The 26,502-nt window shown below is 40.6% G+C and overlaps 1 protein-coding gene and 1 long non-coding RNA gene across 2 annotated transcripts in view; one reads left to right on the plus strand and one right to left on the minus strand.

Annotated features, from left to right (window-relative positions):
* The window catches only part of DIP-lambda (Dpr-interacting protein lambda), a 476,056-nt gene that overhangs the window by 221,499 nt on the left and 228,055 nt on the right, over positions 1–26,502 (minus strand). The gene's annotated exons all lie outside the window — the stretch shown is intronic.
* LOC138912284 (uncharacterized) lies at positions 19,063–19,530 on the plus strand. Its single transcript, XR_011417806.1, has 3 exons — positions 19,063–19,145; positions 19,233–19,326; positions 19,393–19,530. It is a non-coding gene; the product is annotated as an uncharacterized lncRNA (long non-coding RNA).

Raw genomic sequence — 26,502 nt, forward strand, 5'->3', positions numbered from 1 at the left:
AAGACCGTTGCCGGATAGAGAAGGCAGACAGAGTTCACTCTGATCTCTGATATAGTGCTTACACTACACTATATTCCAGAAGTCGCCAATGACGACAGCCCAGACCAGGAATCCTGAAGATACTCCTGTGCCCGTCGATGCACCACAACTCTCCTTGGAAGAAGTCAAGAAAAGCCAGCAAAACATATCCCGAAGGAAGTCCTGTCAGTGACTGAATAAATCAGCGTCCTCGAAGGAAGTCCTGCTCGCCATTTATAAACCACAACCATCATTTGAAGGGAGTTTTGTTTTTGATGCCCGCAGACATATCCTGGGAGAAATCTTTCTGCCCACGATTTCAAGAAGTGAAGTCTTGCTACAGCATAGCTTCTAAGGACCAGCATATATTTGCGATCCATCAACCAGCAAAGAATTCACCATGGGTGGAACCAATTCCAGAGCGGACCACAGTACGGCCAATGTGATCAACACCGTCAAAATAATCGATCACAAAGACGACATTCAGGATGTGAACCATAATCTAAAAATCGTCATCGGTATATTTGTTTTCATGGCCATCCTGAAGGTAGTCAAGATGTACAAGCGATCTGTACAAGGTCGCCGGGACCAGAAGCACGCCCTCGAACAGGCGATATGCCGAGTCTAATTAAAGCAAACAATAAAACAATAAACAGTGCAAAGAAGCCAAAACAATAAATGCATTAATTGCAAACAATAGTGCACCGAAACAAAAATAAAAAACAAATTGTGAACTCAGGCATTTATGAATGCAAGTGCAACAACAGCGATACGAAGTGAAGTGAGCAAGACATCGGAGACGCCGCTGCCCGCAACCCAACCCATCGGAGAAGACGTGTGCCGCCGCACAGTGGCGCCTTGGGCCAAAAAACGTGCAATAAATCACTTTTTCGACTTTGTCCTAGAAAGTTGTGACCCATACCAATCGACAGGTAATTGATCCACTATTACAAATATGTAACCCTTTTTCAAATCAAAAAATTTTTGTAAAAGATATGAATTTTCAAAGTTGAACAATTTTTCACTTAAAAAAAACACACCGTTTTTAGGTAATTTTTCGCACTTCCGGGGGGTTTTTCTTTAAAACTAGGCATCTAATCGCTTTGCTTCCCTTTTCCACGGATTGGTGTGTTAGTTAAGAGTAAAAAAAAGTAAAACATATTGCAGTTTGCCATCCGCATCGCTTAGTTATGCGTTATTTGCGAAACGTCCATTTTTTCCATATTTTTCAACTTTGATGGAAAATAAAAAAAAACTATTTAATACTATTTTTTTTATACTTCCGTAAAACGTTATTTGGACTTTCTTCTTGATATTACGAAAGTTGTAGCTGCGTCCGCCTGCGTCCGCGGTTTTAAGAGCCAAAAAAGGGAAAAAAGTCATGGTCCCAGAAATTGCATATTTCGCAACCTTGTGAAAGATTTGTCCAAAACATGGTTTTAAAGTCTTGAAAATTGTATATGATGTTCAACAGCTCGATATAAGAAATTTTAGTTCTACCACTTTTGGAAAAACTCGCTAGTTTAGCGGGAAAACAGCTATAAATAGCTAAAATACGGAAGGCCGTAACTTCTAAACTACAGAAGCAACAGACTTGTGCTGTATCTCGTTTGAAAGGTTTTTAAAAAAGCTTTAAGCGGCTCCTATATGTAGTTTGTGTAAATGTAATATTGAAAAAGATATGCACAAAACAATTTTTGTTTAATTTTTTTTGTTTAGTTTTTTTTGTTTTTCTCAAAAACGGCTCTAACGATTTTCTTTAAAACTTTAAACTGTATAGCCCTTGAGATTTCTTAAATTTTGGTATATATCATGTTACTGTAAAAAATCACGTTTAAAAGTTATTCAGAAACGAAAATAGCCACTTTTGCCAGCTCAAAACAACTTACGCTGCCTAAGCATTGAATTTAGTATGTGCGAATCCAAACTGTATTCTAGGGTCATGGAATCACAACCTTGTCACTGAGTTAGAATCTAGTAATTATAGTCCAGAAATGTTAAGTCTATTGGATTTACCAAGTTTACCAAATTGTGACCATTATTTCAAAAAACATGAAATATAAAAATTTTTATTTTAAAAAAAAACTTCAACTTTTTTTTTTTGTTTTTTAGTTTTTAAAAATCAAAACATAAAAAAATATACTAAACAAAACAACATTAAAAAAAAATTTTTTTTTTTGTAAAACCCCAATTAATTTTTTTTTTTTATAATTTTTAAAAATTACAACATAAAAAAAAGAAACTAAAAAACAAAAACTTTTTAAAAAAAGTTTTTTTTTGTCGGAAAAAAATGGATTTGTTTTTAAATTCTGACTTTGCCGATTTGTAATTACGCCTCTGCCACGCCCACTCCCTGTCTCAAGCAATAATTTGAAAGGTGGATCAATTATCTATCATTTGCCGTTTACATCATTCAATTATCTTCACTGGTTCAAAAGTTATGATTTATTACCAAAAAAAAGTCAAAAGGCGCCACTGTGCGCCGTGGGATATATCGACATATCTACATAAACATACATACCTACATATATATATATACATATACAATAAGTGATTGTGTTTAAGAACGAGACCTTTTTTTTGTTGTGTGTTTCAACGATAGTGTTTGCACGTATATATATATATGTTTCTAATTTCTTCAAAAAGCCCAGGATCCAGCGCGTCGAGATCTCATCGCCCAGGACCAGTAAAGGGGTAAGTTTGTCGGAACACGGTTCCTTTATCAACCATATATATATATATTCGTGCCTTTGTTTGACTATCTGAAAGTAAAAATTCCACTTTAGGCCTCCTCAAGGCATTACAATAGTTTACATCAATCAGTATACCCTTTTGGTTGTAATTTATAAAATATAATAAAACATTGACTTTTCAGCGGCGAGTATCAGCCTTGTGTTTGTATGAACAATCACAAGCGCCCTCAGAGCGACGTTTGTAGTCGTGAATAGTCAGCAATTTGCTGACGTGTGCACCTTGTACGGGTGGTAAATTCGATACTCTCCGCTAACAAACGTTGTTGGTCAATTAGAATTAAACGCATATGTATTCTCCATAATAATATTACTCATAAATGGCACTAGCCAATATTTCATTCAATAAAATTATAATGTGAAAACGAACTTAAAATCATGAAGTGCTAAGTTTTCAAAAAGGGGGTGCTGACGCGATAAGTGGAGTAGGCGAAGAATAATGACATAACTTTTGACGAACAACCTTGACAATAGGGGATCGTATTGCGCGGCCCGCGACGATCCATTTGGCACACGAATGTGTGAAGGGGAGGGATTGTGGCCGAAACATTGCCCGATCGTGTTACGATCAAGCGACAGCTAAGCTTGTGGGGCAATGTAGACTGATGACCGACGGACTTTATGGACGTTTACTATTTTTCAGGCATCTTAATATTTATTCTCGTTATGTTGGAGAGGAGAAAGTCTTACCAAGAACCCACCCCATCCGGCGAGCTTATGCCGGCAAAATTGGTGCCTGAACATCGGATGACTTTCCCTCGGCCCAAGTCCTTCTCGGGACTGGGGCACTAATATGCCCACGTAACAGAATTGGCGCCCAACGCAAGGATTTTTCATATTCTTCAAGGAATTAGGGTCAACCACCTAGATACATCTAGTATTTGGATTGGCAAACCTAGGTATGGCTTAGCTTCAATCTTTAAGAGCCAAAAGTAATTGGACTATTGTTAGAACAAGGGTTTTTTTAAGTAGATTAGCACGTGCTTATTAATTTGTTTTTTTACGTTAAAACGATTGAATTCGAAAGTCCCCAACTTCTGCGACAGTCAGAATTGAGAGGCCACTCAATCAGAACTTTGTCTCAGAATAGAGGTATGACTTTAGGACCTTTCATTATATTTTTTTTAGATAGCCTTTGTTTCTTTCAGGGGAAAAGTACTGAAAATTTCCAACAGGGACTATGAGGTGTCCTTTTATAATACTATATGACTATGTGCCGACTGACATTTTTTTTTTAAATTAACGTAAATACAATTTAGATGTGCTTTCTGGCCGACGCTACACGACGTACTAGGCGAAGCCCGGTCGTTTGATAGGCTCGAGTCCAGAAAGAGCAGGAGCGCAGACGTTACGGTAACGCATTTAGCCATTGCGGTGCGGATCTATTGTGCGATTGTCGATCCAGGACAGAAAAGGTGGGTGGGGGAACTGACAGGAAACGTAAAGCCGACGCTACACGACGTACTAGGCCAAGAGTTTGGTCGTTTGATAGGCTCGAGTCTTGACGGCATCCTTTGACATATTTGGGAGGGGGACGTATTTTAGTTTCTCTGGCCGACGCTACACGACGTACTGAGCTAGATGGTCCGGTCGTTTGATAGGCTCGAGTCCAGAGAAATAGGAAAACTGCTGTGGATCCCGAGAATGATCGGTCAGATAGCAGCAGGTTGTGGAGCCCGAGAATGATCGGTCAAATAACCTGATTTCCGACGACTGGCGGGAGGGGGATTTCGGACAGACTTTTCTTCTAGGCGCAGCTAGTTCCCATTGTGAACGTTAAAGCTGACTAGAAGGGGAGAAGAGCTGTTAGTTCAGTGGAACCCAGTTGTGTAGAAGCTGCTAATACCTCTAGTTAGGGATATTTGTTTTTTTTGTTTGTGGGGCTTAAATATCGGACGGATTCTTCACCAAAGAGATACTTAGTAATCGCAAAACAGCACCCCTCATTATTTTCGATTTTTATTCGCAATCCTTAGTCAGCCGTACTAGGCTGATAGCGCGTGTGAACGTTTAGTTAAACATAGACAAGTGTAAAGTGTGAAGACACAAGTGAACTCACAAGTGAAACAAGATAAACGAATCTTTGGCCCAAATGAAAGGGACAAAGAAGAAAGTGCTTTTCCAATCGACAACGGGAAGAATTACCCGTTCAACAACAAGAGGAGCAAATCTAGCACCCAGGAGTGCAAGTGCCGACGCCACGCCGCGAAGAAACAGTTCTCTCGACAGAGACAACATAAGTATGGCCCGCGAGCGGGAAGAGCAAGAAGAAAGTAGATCCATTGAAGACAACATGGAGCAACTAAACGATACCGAAGGAGCTGTAGGGGGAGAAAATTTGCCCCTGGGTCAGCCAAAGGGACGCTAGAGTATGCTCCCGCAATATGAGCTCAACCCGACGAGCAGTTTAGAAGCTGCCGAGAGAAGAGAGCAGATAATGCGATCCGTGATTAAACAGAACAATGAAAAACAGGCCGCCATGCAAGCGCAGATAGAAGCATTAAAGGCGCAAGTAGTGGAACTGCAATCCATGAGGGATTACCACCACCGAATCAGTTTCCGGCACACCCATCTGACAGCTTTTTGTGTTTCCAAGAGACGCCGCCTCTCGAACCGATATCGCAGGCCACTCTCAACAGCCAGAGACATCGGCTTCGAGATCACCGGCGCCCCGATAACTCCCAACACCACCAATCCCGAAATTACGGCCCGGACACAAGTTACCCACGACACCCCGAATACGACCAGAGCCCCGGATACCAGGCATCAAAAGGCGTTCGGCTAGACAAATGGAATTTGAAGTTTGACGGAAACAGCCGCGGTATGACCGTTGAAAGTTTCTTGTTCCGCGTTGAACGGCTACAAGTGCTTTATCGCATAGAGCCGAGCCAAGTTTTCCGCGAATTCCATAGCCTACTGGTAGGAGCCGCCAGCAAATGGTATTGGCAATTGATGGAGGATCGAGCGGACGATTTAGACTTTGACTACTACTCGCTAACAACGGAAATGAAACGCGCTTTTTCTTCATCCGGGAGTGACCTCATGAAGATCAAGGAGTTGATGGAACGGCGACAAGGACAAAACGAATCTTTTAGCGACTATGTATCCGATATGCATAATTTGCATTTCCGATTGCAGAACAAGCTAGAAGAGGACAAATTCGTTGAGCTCATCAAGGATAATCTAAATGCCCAGATGGGAAGCTTGTTGCTGACATCCCCAATTAGGTCTCTAGCGGATCTGAAGAAGGAAGGACTTAGAGTGGACCGCTGGTTACGGAGTAACGGCAGGGCCGCGCGAAGCAGGCCGGTTAGTGAGCTCGAGGATTCCCAAACGCCGCAGGATTTTCCAGACGCGGTGACTGTGGAAGAATTTAACCGGAAGCGAAGAGACAACCGATCGGGACTAGGAAACGGACAGGGATGCCAAGGACCACTCCACGAATTGGTCTGCTATAAATGCGGCAGATCTGCGGATTTTTATAGAACACATCCAAAAGAAGATCCCTGCCTTACTAGATTCCATGACGCCACTTGTAGAGTGTGTGAGAAGGTAGGAGACGCCAGTCCCGCGGCTTTTCCGCGGAGTCCGTCAGGCCAGACCGGGACAGCCGGGCGGACCAAAGCAGTCACATTCCCGTAGAGACAACCACGCCCAGACAAATCTCTCCTCACGAGAGCCTAGAACAACGAGAGAGGGAGTATGATCTGGCGAGACAGCGTATCTTCCACGACTCAGAAGATACGGACAACACCACCCGGGACATACGAAAGATGCACAAGCTATATGACACCAGAGCAGAATATCGCAAGCTTAAGCAAAAAGTAGTAGACACGGTAGTAAGCATACAAAACGATAACCGTTTCTTTGCCAAGACTAACGTCGACGGAGAAGAAATACTAGCGTTACTGGATACAGGCGCTAGTGCAAATTGCATTGGCAGAGGGGCGGAAGCCTTCTTAAGGAACCGGACGCGGCCCATGAGAAAGCTTAGCGAAGAATGTGTGCGCACAGCTAGTGGCGGCGAAACTCGAGTAGTCGGAGCAATAACCCTACCCGTTGAATGGGAAGGCGAGACCAAGGATCTGGAATTTTTGATAGTACCAGGTCTGACACAACGTTTTTATTTCGGAATTAACTTCTGGGATACGTTTGGCCTAACATTCCTTGGTAAGGGGGGAACCGAGTTTGCAGCCATCGAAGCACCACCGGAATACGACTTAATGACTGGAGACTTGGATATGAACGACCCTCCTAAGGCTGAAACCGCTTACATGCCTCATCAGCTATCTCCAGAACAACACAGTAAGCTGAGGCGAGTAATTGAGACATACCCATCATGTCTGGATAAAGGTTTAGGAAAGACCAGCTTGGAGCAGCATGTAATAGAAGTAACCGACGAGGACCTGCCGATCAAGCAGCGGCATTATCCGATTTCCCCAGCTAAGCAAAAGCTGGTGTATGCCGAGCTAGATCGCATGCTTGGTCTAGGTGTGATCGAAGAGAGCAACAGCAGCTGGAGTTCACCAGTGACTCTAGTCCAGAAAGGCCAGAAAAATCGCCTTTGCCTCGACGCTCGCAAAGTCAATTCCCGGACTATCAAAGATGCATACCCATTGCCACACATCGAGGGTCTGTTAAGTCGTTTACAGGAAACATACTATATTTCCGCAATCGATTTAAAAGACGCTTTTTGGCAAATACCCTTGGAAACAAAAAGTAGAGAGAAGACCGCGTTTACAGTACCCGGCAGACCACTATATCAATTTACAGTCATGCCTTTCGGCCTGTGCAATGCAGCGCAAAGAATGTGCCGACTAATGGATAAAGTAATACCGGCGTCGCTTCGCGAGAATGTATTCGTGTACCTCGATGATCTACTGGTTTGTTCACCTACTTTTGAAAAACACCTGGATATGTTGAGCCAGGTCAGTGACTGCTTGCAGCGTGCAAAACTGACAATAAATGTCGACAAAAGTAAGTTTTGCTATAGCCAGGCTAGATATCTAGGCTATGTAGTAGGAGGGGGATGCATACGAACGGACGACTCAAAAATCCAGTCAATCCAAGAATTTCCTCAACCAAGCTCTCCCAAACAAATGCGGAGGTTTTTGGGGATGACTGGCTGGTACAGGAGGTTTATTCAAAACTATGCCCAAACAGCGGCACCTCTTCATGATTGTTTGAAGAAAGACCGCGTTAAGAAATTTGAATTGTCCGAAGAGGCAATTAAGGCATTTGAAGAGCTAAAAGCGAACATGGCATCAGCACCTGTACTTGTCACCCCTGACTTTAAAAAACCCTTCACCATTCAGTGCGATGCATCAACAACTGGAGTAGGAGGAGTTTTGTTTCAGACGGATGACTCAGGCGGCGAACACCCGATCGCCTACATGTCAGCCAAACTGAACAAGGCACAGCGGAATTATAGCATAACAGAGCTCGAATGCTATGCCGCCCTTCTTAACATCACCAAATTCCGCGCTTACGTAGAAGGCATGCCGTTCAAAGTGATCACCGATCATGCTAGCCTAAAATGGCTAATGAGTCAAAAAGATTTATAAGGCAGATTAGCACGATGGAGTCTAAAGCTGCAAGCGTTCGACTTTACCATCGAACATCGTAAAGGAGCACTTAACGTCGTGCCAGATGCCCTCTCGCGAGTGCATATGGACGAACTACAGAAAGAGAAGGCGGAAGAACAAGACGTACAGATAAACTTAGACTCACCAGCGTTCCAATCCCCGGAATATGTAAAATTGGTGCACGCAGTAACCTAGAATGAGGGAAAAATCCCGGATATGCAAACAGCGGACGGCTTCGTATACAAGCGGATAAGGTTCAGCTCGGGGGATGCCGTCGATGAAACTCTAGCATGGAAGCTCTGGGTACCCGCTGAGCTGCGATCTGACGTAGTCTGGAGAGCTCATCATGCCATGACCGCAGGACATGGGGGTTTGCACAAATCCCTAGCCAAACTGAGACAGTTTTACTACTAGCCAGGGATGGCAGTAGATGTGCAAAAGGTAGTGAAAGAGTGCGAGGTCTGTAAAATCAGCAAAACCACCAACAAAATTATCCGACCACCCATGGGAGAACAAAGGGTCACGGAACGGCCCGGTCAAAGGTTGTTTATCGACTTTATGCGGCCATATCCGAGAACCAAAACTGGGAACTCAGTTATTTTTGTATGCCTCGATCACTTCTCCAAATTTGTCTGGCTGCAGCCTATGCGACATGCAGTGGCATCAGAGGTAGTCAAATTCCTCGAGACCCGAATTTTCCATCAGTACGGAGTACCCGAGTACATACACTCTGACAATGGAAAACAGTTTGTGTCTCAAATGTTTGCCGTGCTAATGACCCGCTACGGTATTCGACATGTGAGAACAGGGCTTTACTCCCCGCAAGCGAATGCAGCAGAGAGGGTAAACGGATCGGTGCTCCAAATTTTGCGGGCAACAATTGCATCGGATCAGCGAAATTGGGATACCCAGCTAAGCCGAATAGAATGTACCCTTAGGAGTGGCCGACACGAGTCGATAGGCATGGAACCCTACTATGCCATGTTTGGGACACAAATGGTGACACACGGTACTGCATACCCTATCTTAAGGAAGCTGGGTGGAATCTAGACTGGAGACCCAGAGATAAGCCTACCGGATAAAATGGATCTTATTCGACAAAAAGTGAGCAAGGGCTAAACAGGACCCATGAACGAGCTGAAAAGGCCTATAACACCCGCAGCAAACCGGTGGAATTTTCCGTTGGACAAGTTGTCTATCGAAAAAACTACCGGCAGAGTAACAAAGCTGAGGGATACAATGCCAAGCTTGGCCCGAATCGAATTCGCTGTGTTGTACTCCAGCGTAAGGGCAAGGCGTTATACGAGCTGGGAAATGTCGGTGGGAAGAGTGTTGGCGTATTCCATGCCAAAGACCTCTATATCGCTTGACCCCCTGGGTGAAATCCGAGGATCGTCCAAAGTTCAGGAGAGGGAAAAGCTCGGAACGTCGGAATTAGACCAGGGAACATGGAATCCGGGAGAGCGGCTCAGCTATATAACCCTCGACAAGGGGACTGCTGTCATACAGAAGAATGGCAACTACAAAAGAGCAACAACTGGAGATTGTCGAGACCGCCCGTCAGGTGCAAGCCTTACGGGGGTCTATTCAAGAGTGGGACCACCGCGTGACGGTAGTCTCCCTCAAAATCAAGGAGTCGCACGACAGCTTGCGTGCAGACTTCCACTGCGTACAGCGGTTATGGGTAGAAATCCTAGAACTGAGGATGGTGGAGCCGACCCGAAGGAATAAGCAGAAAATTGGGCGCTGTAAAAGTTTGATCCGTCAGCGGCTCAACTATGAGGAGCGCCTCAAAGGATTACTACAGGGACTACAACAGGACCTTGGGCAAGCCCGGTCAACATTGCTTAAGCGACAGACCCAAGAGATGGAGCTGCTGGCTTGGTTGCACAAGGCAATCCTGAAGTTGGCGAGGACCAGTCCGGAGCGGGCTTTGCCGGAAGGGACCTGCTGGTAATTTTGTAAATTATAACAAAAAAAAAAAAAAAAAATTGAGAAATAATAAATAAATAATAAAAATATAAATAAACCCATTTTTCATCTCGGGGGGGGGGGGGGGGAAATATAGTAGGCAAAACCTCGAGCGACACTGCGATGGTAATCCAATCGCAGAGGTGGGAAATTTTGCCTGGCCACAGCACCTAATGCTCCTACACGGAAATACGATATATTTTTGTGTTTTCCTTGTCTTTGCTGACTTCAGCACATATTTCCTTTTTGCTGGTATTCATTTTTATTGTAATTTTTGTCTTTTTTTTTTGGTATGTATGTATATGTATGTATGTTTCTGTCCAGTGACGGAAAGTTTTTTCAGATAACAATACTCCCCATCAAAAAACCAAACAAATAAATACAAATTAATAGTTTGATAATAGCCCGGTTAGAGCAGTCGGATGAACATGAGACTCTTGGTGCAGGAGTGGGTCGAAGCCACACGTTTAAGGGCGCCTAAATAAATAGAAAAAAAAAAAACCAATTCTCTGGTCGTACGAAGATTCCTTTTGCGAAGTCATTCCATGCGTGTCCGTATCGATCACTTCGAGCCTGTTACGTACGCCCTCTCCTTCAATTTATTTGATGGAGAATAATGCACTTAGAAAAACCACAACTAATCTCAAGGCAAAGGGAGAGGGGCAATCGACAGATTGACTCACCGAAAACAAGCAAAGGAATGTGCAACTTGACGATCTTTTGCATGGCATACGGTCAGAACAACGACCGCGATCGACCTACTGGTAACCATACACCGGCAGCAGGCAAAGTGCATCAGTCGGGCGTTGACGCTACATATAGGGGAAATCATAGGTGGGAACACCTAAATAACCCAAATATCACGGGAGCCGAGAAAAATCTCTATACTGGTATAAAAGACCGTAGCCGGATAGAGAAGGGAGACAGAGTTCACCCTGATCTCTAATATAGTGCTTACACTACACTATATTCCAGAAGTCGCCAATGACGACAGACCAGACCAGGAATCCTGAAGATACTCCTGTGCCCGTCGATGCACCACAACTCTCCTTGGAAGAAGTCAATAAAAGCCAGCAAAAACATATCCCGAAGGAAGTCCTGTCAGTGACTGAATAAATCAGCGTCCTCGAAGGAAGTCCTGCTCGCCATTTATGAACCACAACCATCATTTGAAGGGAGTTTTGTTTTTGATGCCAGCAGACATATCCTGGGAGAAATCTTTCTGCCCACGATTTCAATAAGTGAAGTCTTGCTACAGCATAGCTTCTAAGGACCAGCATCTATTTGCGATTTATCAACCAGCAAAGACTTCACCATGGGTGGAACCAATTCCAGAGCGGACCACAGTACGGCCAATGTGATCAACACCGTCAAAATAATCGATCACAAGGACGACATTCAGGATGTGAACCATAATCTAAAAATCGTCATCGGTATATTTGTTTTCGTGGCCATCCTGAAGGTAGTCAAGATGTACAAGCGATCTGTACAAGGTCGCCGGGACCAGAAGCACGCCCTCGAACAGGCGATATGCCGAGTCTAATTAAAGCAAACAATAAAACAATAAACAGTGCAAAGAATCCAAAACAATAAATGCATTAATTGCAAACAATAGTGCACCGAAACAAAAATAAAAAAACAAATTGTGAACTCAGGCATTTATGAATGCAAGTGCAACAACAGCGATACGAAGTGAAGTGAGCAAGACATCGGAGACGCCGCTGCCCGCAACCCAACTCATCGGAGAAGACGTGTGCCGCCGTGGGATACACCGACATATCTACATAAACATACATACCTACAATTATATATATATATATAATAAGTGATTGTGTTTAAGATACCCATTTTTTTATTGTGTCTTTCAACGATAGTGTTTTGCACGTATATATATATATGTTTCTAATTTCTTCAAAAAGCCCAGGATCCAGTGCGTCGAGATCTCATCGCCCAGGACATAAAGGGGTAAGTTTGTCGGAACACGGTTCTTCATATACCAAATATATATATATATCCGTGCACCATGATTAATAATCAGGCCCTAGCGGTCACTCTTAGAAAGGAACCCCATTTTTATATTAAAGTCCAGTATCTATTGTCTAAAGTAAATTCGCCTATTACTATAAATGATTTAGAACTTCTATACATTGAGACCTTCAGTCTGGATTTTTCCCAACTGTTACATTGTACTAAAGTAGAAAAAGCCATAGTCTGTGCCACGGTACCCAAGACTACTGTTAATTCTAAATACTTCTCTAATTAATTTCTTGGGGAGGTTAGCACCTTTGTCATCCATCTGATGAACTAATTAGATAAATAATACAGTACACTACCAGCTATTTTTAACTATATCTTTACCTAAGTTAATCTTTTATAATATAATAAACATTGACTTTTCAGCGGCGAGTATCAGCCTTGTGTTTGTATGAACAATCACAAGAGCCCTCAGAGCGACGTTTGTAGTCGTGAATAGTCAGCAATTTGCTGACGTGTGCACCTTGTACGGGTGGTAAATTCGATACTCTCCGCTAACAAACTTTGTTGGTCAATTAGAATTAAACGCATATGTATTCTCCATAATAATATTACTCATAAATGGCACTAGCCAATATTTTATTCAATAAATTTATAATGTGAAAAACGAACTTAAAATCATGCTGTGCTAGGTTTTCAAGCGGGGGTTGCTGACGCGATAAGTGGAGTAGGTGAAGAATAATGACATAACTTTTGACGAACAACCTTGACAATAGGGGATCGTATTGCGCGGCCCGCGACGATCCATTTGGCACACGAACGTGTGAAGGGGAGGGAATGTGGCCGAAACATTGCCCGATCGTGTTACGATCAAGCGAAAGCTAAGCTTGTGGGGCAATGTAGACTGATGACCGACGGACTTTACGACTCTTACTATTTTTCAGGCATCTCAATATTTATTCTCGTTATGTTGGAGAGGAAAAAGTCTTACCAAGAACCCACCCCATCCGGCGAGCTTATGCCGGCAAAATTGGTGCCTGAACATCGGATGACTTTCCCTCGGCCCAAGTCCTTCTCAGGACTGGGGCACTAATATGTCCACGTAACAAGTGCAATAGAGTTCAAAGTCAGAGTCAATAATACGTATATATGTGACGATGAATGTCTTGTATCGTTTGATGTTGTATCGTTGTTTCCTAGTATACCCACTGAGTTAGCCATACAGGTAATTCAATCAAAATGGGAAATGATTGAAGAATTCACCAGCATACCAAAGAAATTGTTTGTAGAAATATTACGGTTCTGCATAACAGAAAACAGGTACTTTAGATATGAAGACAACATTTACACGCAACTTAAAGGACTACCGATGGGATCCCCGGCATCACCAATTATAGCGGACATCATAATGGAGGAAGTACTCGCCAGAGTTCAAAACACGAGGCTACTTAGCAAATATGTGGACGATTTATTTGCTATAGTGAAGAAAAAAGACGTCCAAAAAAACATTGGACACATTAAACTCATACCACAAGGACATAAAATTCACAATGGAAATGGAAGTAGAGGACAAATTACCGTTTTTAGACTCATTGGTATGCAAAGTGAACAATAGGATTAAATTAGATTGGTACCAAAGACCAACATCATCAGGCAGAATAATCAATTACCACTCCAAGCACCCCCGTAACATAATTATAAACACAGCAAAAAATCAAATTAGAAGAATTTTAGACACCAGCGACGAAATATTCCACGAGAAAAACAGGATGCGAATTTGGACAATCCTTAAAAACAATGACTTTCCAAACGCAATAATACACAAAATGACACAAGCATATTACGAGGAAGAGAAAAACAAAATAGATATGGACAAACCACAAACTTACAAATCTGTGATATATGTACCTGGATTCTTCGACAGACTAAAATCGTCGAACATATATGACAAAGAAAACATCAGAATAGCACACAAACCAGCCCAAATAACGAATATTTTCTTCTCTAACATGAAAAGCAAAATAGAAAAATTAGACAAAAATAATTTGATTTACAAGATTCCGTGTGCAGGAGACAAAAATACAACCTGTGATAAAGTATATGTTGGCACGACTAAATGTAAATTAAAAACGAGAATCTCTGGACATCGATCGGACATGAACAAAATACACGAAATAAACAGCCAAAAAACAGCACTCGCAACACACTGTAAAAGTACCGGTCACAGGCCAGATTTCGATGCAGTGAGCATATTACAACAAGAAGAACATTACAACAAACGACTCACAATAGAAATGCTTCACATCATAAACACACTTACAAACACTAGGCCCAACTTTAAAACAGACACAGACAATTGCGGACATATATACAGACACTTGCTAGAAAAGAACAGAGTTAGTTTACAACTCCACGGCGGACAGATCGGACGTCGTGCGCTTTGATTTAAAAGCAATGTATGTATAAACACGGTAAAATGTTTTTATGTTATTAAATGTAATAATTGTTAATATATGTAGCTCCTGAAGACGATCTCCGGAGGAGATCGAAATATATTGGGAAAAACCAAAAATAAAGCACCCAGACCTCGAGCCAGCCAAACCAATCGTTTGGTAAAATGATTACCATATACCGTTTTGTTAAGATCGTCTTCTCCTTTATCCATGAACATATTCCTCGTATCAATGAGATATTTTAAATCTTCTTTAAAAATTTCCTCATTAAATTGAGATGTGAAATTATTAATTCGGGTTTAAAAACTTTCTTATTTAGATAGGTTAGTTTTTTTTGAAATTCGTATGAAATTCGTGCATTACGCCAAAGCAGTTGTTTGTTTGGTTATATGGCTAGCCATTTCTCGTTAAGTTGTTGACCGATTTTAATAAACGATACCTCATTTTGTTGGTTGTTTTATGCACTTTAAGACAAGAAATTAAAGCGTCCTAAAAGTGGGACTCGAAAAGGACTTTTGGTACCAAGAGGACAACGAACCTAAACATTGCGCCCACAAAACAAAGCTTTTATGTGTAAAACAGCTACATTCGCCATCAAAATAGTATATATCAATCCCGTAAAGCATTTTTGTGATGTCCTGGAGGGCAGGACTCGCCTTCACACCCTTGCATCCAAGGATATCCTGAAAAAACTCAATGTCGAGGAATGGAATCAAATAACGGCGATGGATGCAAGGACATTGGTCCAATCGATGACGAATATGTAGACTGAAGTTATAAAACATAAAGGGTATCAAACTCCGTACTAAACTCGACGTACTTTGCCCAAAATATGGCTTTTTCTAATACCATATGCATTTGTACGCATACTTTTTCTGATGCGAAATCCGGCCAATTTGTACATTTTTATTTATATTAGGAAAAGTAAAGGTGCTAGAAATTAATAAGTTACGTCAAATTAAAGCTTAATATGTGTACTAAATGTTAAAATTAAAATGACATTTTTACGAATTTTTTTAAAGACGTTTTTTAAGCTCTAAAGTTGCGGAAAATATTTGTACGCATACTTTTTCTGGCAAGTGTAACTAAATTTTAAATCGTAAAGCGTGTAAATCTTGAAAAATCATTGTTTGTTTTTGAATTCTTTTGGATTAGAGATGTTGTGGAAATGTAAATGAAATATTCTTTTAGCAAAAGGATATCAGTATTATCTTGAATTTGAATTTGAGCGAATCTTAATACCTTAGTCAGCTGCAATGCACACACAAACGTATACACGCATATATGTATATAATGGCTGTGTGTGTAAAATACGCATTTTTTGGATACCCTGCAGTTCCCGAATTCAGGCCGAGCGCTAAATAGCACTGCGTCGACTGCGACGCCGGCAGAGCCTCGGCAGAAGCGACTCTCTCATTAACCCGTCTCTCTCGATCACCGTCACCGACGGAGCCATGGTGAAACTATACAAGGTGGTCTCGTCAGCTCTGCTGAGGACGTTAAATATGTTTACCTTTAACGTTAAAATCGTTAAACCAGTCATTTACCAATTGTACAAAGTCAGCTGTTTCCGATGCGTTGTATACGTCCAAGCCCAATGAAAAGCACCACCTAATTGCACTGGCTGTTGTATGTGAAAAAAGCTGAGTGGCCAACTTGACTTTTTGTCGTCCTGAGGAGCGCACGTTAAGGTGGTCATCTGTTACTTTCTACATAATGGAAAGATCGGACGAGGAAGCGTGGTGCATAATTTGCCTAACGGATTGCTGGGTTAAAACTTTGCCATTAATAACAAGGAATCAAGGAAATGATTTCGAATCAGCTTGACAAGATGCGGTACGTCGGCGAACACAAAAACTTTCATAGATGAGTCAGCTGGATGCTCAAACAATAAGTTTTCCGTTTAAAAATAAGCATGCAAATTAATCTAGGAAGTACTATATTTTTTTAGCTTCCTACCAGGCGAGACTCGAAGATTTTTTCACAGTTTATGGTTTCCGGGACCCATATCACTGACGATTCCGACGACATGATATCCTACCATGTAGATCCTCTCGATAAGCTGGTACAGTGTGGATTCGGTCATTGCCGTATCATAGTCAAAATATATCGGCTGCTTCCAAGACTTCCGCAACCCTTGAACCATTGCGACTTGAACGTAGTCCCGTGGCTTTCGCACTGCTTCCAGAGAGTAATCATACTCGTACGTTCGCGTGGCTTTCATTTCGTCGAAATCATAGCTCGTAAATAACTGTTGACCGATTCGTGCGGTCCCCAAATAACTGTTTTTCTCTAAGACTTTGAACAATAAATCAGAGAGCAACCGATTGAATTGCTCGTACAAAAATTTTGCTCGCACTCAGTCGACGAGCAGTTTTTTCGGCTTTCATTTGCTCGGCTCGCTTACAGACTGATTGCTCTGAACGACGATTCAAAAAGTCTTTTGCGCATGTGTGTGTGCGTAGTTCAATTTTACAAGGTAGTCCCGTCGGTACCCCTCAGTTCTGGCATCCCATGTCGGGGACACTTTCTTAGGCCAAACGCTCGGCCGCTGTCGACGTCAGCAGAGCAGTCGGTATTTATATATTGCGCTCTCTTTCCTTGTCTTATAATTTGTTGTTGTACTGAAGGAAAAAGCGGAACTCCCATACAATTTTCTCTATGGGGCGTCCTCGGTGCGTCCTGAGGTACAAATGACCTGTCCTCGGGTTTTCCCTTGGGGATTACTGAGGGAAAAGTGACATCTGGAACTGAAGGGTAGTAAACTGTTACCTACACTTATAGTACGTGCGAGTGATATATCGCCCAAGCACGTCAACAGGCTAAAAGCCGAAGCATTTGGCAGCCGGCGGGACTATCTCATATAGTTGTATTCGGGAAAAAAATCTTTTTGCGATGACTTTTTCAGTCAATCGGTCTTTTAATAAGTCTCCCTGTGGGAGCGATATTCGTATCTCTCATTGAACGAGGTTCGTAACAGAGCGTCTCACGAACAGCTCAACGTAAAAGGCTCAACCGAAAACCAAAACGAAAGGAAACGAAGTGTGCTGCGCAGAGAGAGAACGAGGGAGCATGCTATTTTTCGGTTGTTCTCGGGAGTGGAGCGTAAGGAAAAAACAGTCAACAGTTATGTGCATGCTTTGGTCGAAATACAAAATACATACATATTTTGTCCTCCTCATCCATGTCCACGGCATTTTGCATCAAGGAGATTACAAATCCTAAAATGCCATGCTGTAAGTCCACTGCGTGCAACCACCTTTGCAAAGTGGATGACGGATGACGGAAATGGAAACCCTTTTTTGTACAAATGGCGATATGACCGCATGCATTCGAAATATCATCTCGATCCCATTCCACTCTTCTACCGCCGTTCTCAAAATTACTGATTTGGTTTGTGGTAAAAATGGCATTTAGGGATTCATTCAGCGTCTTCATTTTTTGGAGTTGGTCAAGAAGATTTGCATTTTCCTTTTTTAATTCTGCAACCCCCTTTTGCCAACGCAAATTTTCTATGGCAAGGCCAGGATCAACCACTTCTTGTCTGCAACTTAATTATATTAGTAACCATAAAATAGAGTTTTAGACCGGCAAGGCACACAATATTTTGTTGACATATTCATATCTAAGAAGGAATCGAAGATGTATAAGTACATATAATCCAAATAAAATAATGTACTTGATATTTTGTAAACTGTAACTTTTATGTTTGAAATGGGTCCTTTATGGTATAATAAGTAATAATAATTATTAATTACACACATAAAAGTATATAACACAACAACAAACACAGAGAAAACAATGCTGCAAAATGTGACGTTTTGTGTATACACAAGCAAGAAAAAGACAACGAAAAAAAGCGCTACACAGCCTCTTTCGACAACGTTTGACAAACGACTGGCACAAATAACGTCCTCAAAAGAGGGCAGCTCTCGCGACGAGAGCACTTCATTGGTTCCACCATGGTGGAACTATATAAGGTGGTCTCGTCAGCTCTGCTGAGGACGTTAAATATGTTTACCTCTCTGTCTCTCTTAAGCGATAGAATGGGAAAGCTAGATAGAGACTGGAACAAATAACGTCCTCAAAAGAGGTCAGCTCTCGCGTCGAGACCACCTTGTATAGTTCCACTATGGACGGAGCCGACCTAAACGGCGCCATAGACGACGCTCTCCCAAATTTCTCTCTCTCAAATTAAGCAAGTGCGATCGTGGCAAAGGGAAAAGAACAACAAGAGAGATTGATTTTGCAGATGTTGTTTTTCTCGCTCAGTATTCTTTTTCTATTTCTGAAAAGCAGGCGCCGTTGTTCCGCATTTTTCAATTGCACTCTAACTTTGATAAGTTGTTCTCGAGTTTAAACAAAAGTGCTATTAATCAAGAATACATTTTTAGGTAAGTAATTTTAAAGGGTATTATAACTTTGTCTTGTCAAAATTATTATAGCTTCTCATTTTTAGAATATGTATGTTTTATTTTTAGGTCAAGCTGATGGTACAAGGTGCATAAACAATATAATTTCAGATGAGATCATTTTTTCCTGCAGCCCAGAAGGATGTTATTCTTGCACTTCTAAGTAAGTTTTTATCGTTCTTTTCTAATATTATATAATATTATAAAAATATATATTTTCCAAATTCAGATCCCATTAGTCAGGTGAAGCCTGCAGAGCCTCCGGAGAGGATGCGGAGATGTGTGAAAAATATCCATGCGCGAAAACGTAGCTCACCAAGACTCCGGAAGCCATGACAAACGTACCGAAGACCCTACAAGTCACCGTAGTTGGTAAAATTCGATTCATTTAATGTAAAAGTATGAAAATAATTTACCAAAAATGATGTAGGAAAATGAATTGAAATGAAATAAACCTTTTGATAAAGGCGATGAAATTCAACATATTTCTTATTTTTCTATCTCTTTGCTGAAGATTTTGGGTGATATTTCGGCGCTAAAATTGCGCCAAAAAGGCGCCGAATTTGGTGATGAATTAGGCGCTGAAAAATGGTGATGAACAGGTGCTAAGAAAGCGCTAGTTTCTGGCAGTGATGAGCCCCTAGGACATGCCCATGTTAAAATCAGCGCTATTTTTCATACAAATTCACTACTGATTGAGCGCCTAGTGCTCAAGTTTTAGCAGTAATTCACTGCTAAAAAAACGCTGAATGGAACTGCAGGGTATATTTATTTTGTGCGTGTGTGTGTACATTAGGGTGGACTTATTTTGTATGAAATTTCTAAGGCCATGCTCTCACCCCTTCATATATGCCCTTTTTGTATCCTTAATCAATAAAAGAAAGAAAAAGTAAAAAATAATTAGTTTTAATCGGTGCGCAACGGCTTTAAAGTTTATTACGCATTTTTCAGATTCATCTTGATGCCGTAGACTTGATTTTATACTTTGACAGTATTTTAAAAAATATCTTGATCACTTTCCCGAGCTATTTAACAAGTGATGAAGTCGGTGATAAAATGCATATCGTTGGGAGACAATTACAATTTAAAAATAAGAATAATAACGAATAATCAATGACTTTTAGCTTTTAACTTATAACTATTACGGTCCCTCAAAAATAATAGTCAATATCTTTGACATTTTTCTTAACGAAAATTTTTATTGGCGAACGCAAAGGTAATAGTAAATCTTAAAAATTGTAAAATAGAATCTCTATTTTATTGTGAGTCACAAAAAAAAAAATGGTAAGTCGGCGATCGAACTTGGTCCTTTTTGTTCGGAGACAGAAGCTCTACAGGCTAGGCTACGTCCAACTGTTAATACTCATGAAATAAATTCCCACTTGACTCTTTTATTCGAGCGAAACCAAAAAGCTGACATGTTAAAGAAAGAAGAAAAATATTAAATCTGACAAGAAATGGAATGGGATACATTCCTAGTTTTACACTTAATTTTTAGCGAAACTTTAGGGCCATTGCGCACCGCCTAAACGATGAAATAAAATTTTTATGTTCTCGCATAAATTTATTGGACACAGAAACCTACCATTTAAGATGCTGAGCTCAGTTGACCTTAAAAAAGTCCACCCTAGTGTACATAGCAGAGCAAATCATTGTTTGTTTTTGTTTTATACCAGAGCTTGCAAGGTTCGGTCAACCTTTTCAAAGTGTTAGGAAAAAACCTGTCACAAAAAACCCTATGACAACTGTGTGTGAGCTAACCCCTTAAAAGGGTTTTTGCTTAACAGATGTTACGCTCAGAGCAAAACCCTTTTTTTCAGAGTTATTTCGGTTTCGGTTTCTACTGACTACTTTGCTCGGTCTGTTAAGGAAAAGGGTCTTTTGTGAATGTATGAGTGTGTATGTGTGACCTGTTCAGTAATGCTTTAGTCGTAACATTGCTTTTTGATTATTAAAATTCAAAAGGGTAAGGGAAAATACGTAATGTGTATTTTCTAAAGCTTAATCTGTAAGATTAGCCCATTTACCATTAAATTCCAATATTCTACATATTTTAAATAATTTACGATTCCAAAACTCCTCTTTTGGCATATCTTTCTTATAATTAATAACCAAATCCACGTTAATAACCAAATCCACGTAATAAGAAGCGAATCTTTTAAGCTGCAAGAAAAATTAGAGCTTTTTAACAGGTTAAACCTCCTTTAGCAGTTTCAAATTTTGTTTATGTAGCTTAAATCAATTCCTAACTATTTAAGAATATCTTCACAACATTATTCAGTTTTATTCAAAATATTTCGAAAGATTTGAAGGAACGCGCGATCCATTTTGTAGGAATAGGCTTAGTTGGAATACTTTGAGCCATTTTTTATCTTAAGACTTATGGTAGTTCTCATTTATTCTTATGGTATAGCTCATTTGAAAGGTAATTCGTTTCTTTATGGCATTTCTTATTAAAGATAGTTCCTTATATAGTCAATTAATATATTGAAGCAAACAAAAAAATAGCAGCTAACCTATATTCAGAATACAATTTTATATACATTTACATGTACAATGCAATTTTAGAATTATCTTGATTTCCTATGTAAAATTTATGCACATATCACAGCAGGCCTATACTTTTTCCTTTCTAGAGAAAACCCATTTTTTCAGAAACCCTTTTAGGTGACTGTTAACTTAAAAGGGTCTCACCGAGTGGTTATTGAAAGACCGATTGCTTTGTTCGGTTGAGCCGAACGGTCGGACCGAAACCGACAAGCAAAACTAAAAAAGGGTTCCGCTCAGAGAGAGAGTTTGTGAGCAACATTTTTTTCGGTTTTGTCGAGATTAAACTGCCTCAGGAAAATCGGTTGACAGTTATTTGCAAGCTCTGTTTTATACAAATCCAAAGTTTGTCTTTGTTTTTGCTTTTACTTTGACTTTTGATTTTTTTCAACAGCAGCAGCAGAAGCAATAGCAACTTCCAGAAAGTTTTGCTAGCTGCTGCTTCGACTGTTGCTACCGACTGAAAGCAACAGCACAGCAGAAGCTAAAAATCAGAAAGCAACGACTTTCTTTTGCTTCGACAGTCGTTATTGCTCAGATTTTGCTTTTGCTTCGACTGCGACTGCCGACTTTTTCAGAAGCAGCAGCAAAAGTAACAGCTCATATTAAAAAGTTACAGGCAGTCGAAGCAAGAAAAATTAAAAATTATGTGACTTTTGCTACTTTAACTGCAGCATTTTAAACACTGACAGCAGGACATACATATGTACATACATACATGCGCCAGCAGAACATACATACAAACATATGGAAAGGCGTGACGTCACATCAGGTTAGCCAAATTCGAAAATATTGGGGACTTGGTTAAGGATGCTGAATCTCCAAGAAATTTAAATGCAGTTATTTGCGGGTATGCCATAAGATTATGAACATCACATTTTTAAACCATTTTAACAACATTTATAACAGAGAAATGGCAAAAGAAAAAATTTAAAAAAAAACAAATCGATTTTTGGGGAACTTTGGGGTCGTTTTTTGTTTTAATCTTTCTTTCACACTCTGCGCCTATTATTTCCGAATTAATTTGATTTTTCTAGATTTTTAGGTCAATCCGCTCTTGGTGGAATTTGCTACTGACCACATTTAATCCCTTAAATTCTATTGGTTTAGAGATGAAGACTTCTGGCTTTGCTAGATGTAGTAGATATATGGTCTTTAAAACTAAGATTACAACCAAATAAAACGCCAAGATACTGAACTGAAAAAATACGTTCAATAGCGTTGTTTCCAATAGAATAAGAATACAGAGATGAATTACAACGATAAAAGGTCATAAAGTTACATTTAGGGCCGTTTTCTCGTCCGTCCTGCAAGGTAAAATTTAGCTAATGGAAGGATAAATTTATCCAGGTGGCAAATCGGATTTCGTTTTCTCGTCCGTCATTTAAAACTCCAAATAAAAGGCGCACTAATTTGAGACTAGGTGGCAGCCCCACAACAGAAGAGATAACTAACTGTCAAAAATTGGTCGAAAACCTATCGAAAGATACCATAAAACAGGTGGATCAGCTGGAGGCAAAGCTGCAGGCAAGTGAGGCGGCCCAGGCAAATGCAGAAATGGTTTCTGAGCTGCGCATTCATGGAGTTCCTTTTCAAGAAGAAGAAAACCTGAAGACCGTTTTTCATTTAACATCACACCGGCCCTTAAACTAAGTAGCATTCACCGAATCCGACGACGTACCAAAAATAACACCACAGTTGACACGGCCATAATAGTAACAAGAGAGAACGCTATAGTCGGGTTGGTGTCCCGACTATCTAATACCCGTCACTCAGCTAAAGGGAGTGTGAGGGAGATAGATATATAACATTTTCTTGATTGCGCATAACTATTAAATGAATGGTCCGATTTGAAAAATGTGTTCTACATTTCGATAGGTATAAATATACACAAAAAAATTGCATTTATACTTCTCGGAAATCTTTAAAGGTGTGGGCGTCAGACACATTTCAAAATCGTTAGTGGGCGATTGTGGGCGTTAGAGGGGGCGTGGCGCTCGGCTGAAATAAACTTGCGCTGCGTAAGAAGCCCAAAAATATGTGTGGGAAATCTCAACCTTCTAGCTTTTGTAGTTTCCGAGGTCTTAGCGTTCATACAGACAGACAAACATTGCTATATCGACTCGGCTAGTGACCCTGATCAAGAATTTATATACTTTATTGGGTCGGAAACGCTTCCTTCTAGCTGTTACATACTTTTGCATAAATACAATATTCCCTTTTACTCTACGAGTAACGGGTATAAAATTGGAACGCGTGAGCGACAAGATCGAATTACTACGGCGAATTGGACAATTTCGCCGCGAACATAAGAATCAGCTGAGTCTGCAGCAGTTGGGCTGTGACTCTCAGGTCCTATTTTACGTTAATGAACAGCTGACGGGTTACAACTACAAAATTTTTAAGGCAGCAATGGGATGAAAAAACGAAAGCTTCTTTCAGCAAACGTTGAGCCCTTACGAGTTATCAGTGGAATCGGTGAAATTTGGCTATGTATTGTTGCTCTGTCTGACAGGGAGTCGTTTTCGAAAACATGAATGGCCTGCCTGGAAAGTGCGTCCGCAGCATAGTGTTCCTTCCCTGACTTATAGAAAATTTGAGCAATCTGTTCTTCTATAATCGCCTTCCACCTTTTCATCTTAACGTTTGGGTGCCTGTCTGACACGGCGAACGTTAGCGGTTGGTGATCCGTATAAATGTTTAGGTTTTGGACACCATAGAGATAATTCCTAAGAGACTTTAAGGCCCAAACGATGGCCAAAAGCTCCCGCTCATCGGTTGCAAAACCAACCAACCAGCCTGTAAAGGCCTCAAAATCATTGTAATAGGCTTGCCATCCTGAGACAAGACAGCACCCAGACCAAGAGCTAAAGCGTCCTTAGTTAAGTCGAAGGGTTTCTTTTAATCGGGAAACAGTATTATTACATTCTCGGAGGCAAGGACATTTATTAGTTTTCCAAAAGAAGAACATTGTTTTTCACTAAAAGAAACTGGTATCCTTTTTGGACTGGCTGGCGGAAACTTTTACATTATCTTCCTTCAGAATTCAGTTAGCGGTCTAGCAATAGAGGCGAAATCCGTTATATAACAACGGTAATAACTTCCTAAACCCGAAAAAGATCGAACACTATACAAAGTGTGCTTTTGATAGTTTTGGATAGCATTTACTTTATTAGGACTGGTATTACTACTCTACGACTTCTTTAAAGAAGAAGTATTTTTCTCTTGAGACCTTCAAGTTGGCCTCAAACAGTCTATCCATTATCTAAGCAATGTCATTTACGTGGTCCTCCGTTCCTTTTGAAAATATTATGACATCATCAACATAGACATAACAGGACTTTCCTATGTGGTCTCTTAGGACATTATTTATGGCACGTTGGAATATACTTGGTGCATTTTTTAGGCCAAACGGCAGTTTGGATAACAGTTTCGGGTTACAATCAGACATTGATAACTTTCAAGTATGGTGTACGGTTACCTCTCGAATTTGAACTGCCTGGAATGTAACGTAATGACCTTCCATAGGGGTACTTCTACGTTTATAAGTTTTTGCTTCAGAGCTTGCCACTTGACCCTATATATTCAGTAAATGATTTAGGCGTTCTTCTGGACCCGAAGCTGAAATTTAACTGCCACATAATGCTGACTGTCAACAAAGCTATGAGTTTTTTAGGTTTAAAAAGCGTTGGTCAAAAGAATTTGACGACCCTTAAATAACCAAATTACTATGTACCTCCCTTGTCCGTCCTATATTGGAATATTGTTCTTCGGTTTGGAGCCTACAATACCAAGTGCACATTGAACGTATAGAGTCGGTACAAAAAATATTTCTTCTTTTTGCTCTTCGTAGTTTGAACTGCGATCAAAACGTAAGGCTATCTTCCTACCAGAGTAGATTATTATTGCTTAATTTACCAACACTTGCCAATCGTAGAATAACACAGTGCAACATGAAAAATGTAACCGCAATTCTGATTTCATGGGCGGAAAGAACTCATCGAAATAAGCTAAAACCCATTTGGGTTTCTCTGGCTTAGCTCGCGTTTACCTTTTATAGCGAGTTAAAGTTTTACATACAAAATTTATTTGTAACGGCCATATCTTGTGAACCGATTAAAATTTTACTATCAAGTCTTCAGTGATTATGTAGCTATGAACCCAAGGAACGAAATTGACAAATGACTCTTGCGCACTTAGTAACTAGTGCACCTAGCGCGTTAAAAAACAAATTTGCATAATTTTTCGATTTTTAACGCGCTAGGTGTACGTCTTCGTACACCTATAAAGGTGTACGCGAGCTAAGCCAGAGAAACCCAAATGGGTTTTAGCTTATTTCGATGAGTTCTTTCCGCCCATGAAATCAGAATTGCGGTTACATTTTATAACCCTAAAAATGTTGCACAGTGTAATGCTTGGTACTATTTTTATGTATAATCTTATAAGAGGTGATATTGATTCTGTAGAACTTGTAAGCCGCCTAACTTTTAAAGTTCCCGTTGGACTTACACGTAATTATTATCCTCTTAATTTGCCACGATGCACGAGCCCTTTTGCGCTCTATGTAATAATAATAACAACCTTTATCATTTAATTTGCATTTTAACTTCTATCCTGGTGTTAATAACTAATATTTTAGCTCATTTGCTTCACTCCTAAATGCTTTTTTCTTTTCGGGGCACACGACTATAGCGTTCTCTCTTGTTGCTGTTGAGATGGCCAAATACTTTTCTATTGAGAAGGCCAAAAATATCCCTGAGTCGGGAAAGGGGCTTGCCTAAGTTGATTTGGA

This window comes from Drosophila takahashii, chromosome 2R, assembly GCF_030179915.1.
Source record: "Drosophila takahashii strain IR98-3 E-12201 chromosome 2R, DtakHiC1v2, whole genome shotgun sequence".
Classification (NCBI taxonomy): domain Eukaryota; kingdom Metazoa; phylum Arthropoda; class Insecta; order Diptera; family Drosophilidae; genus Drosophila; species Drosophila takahashii.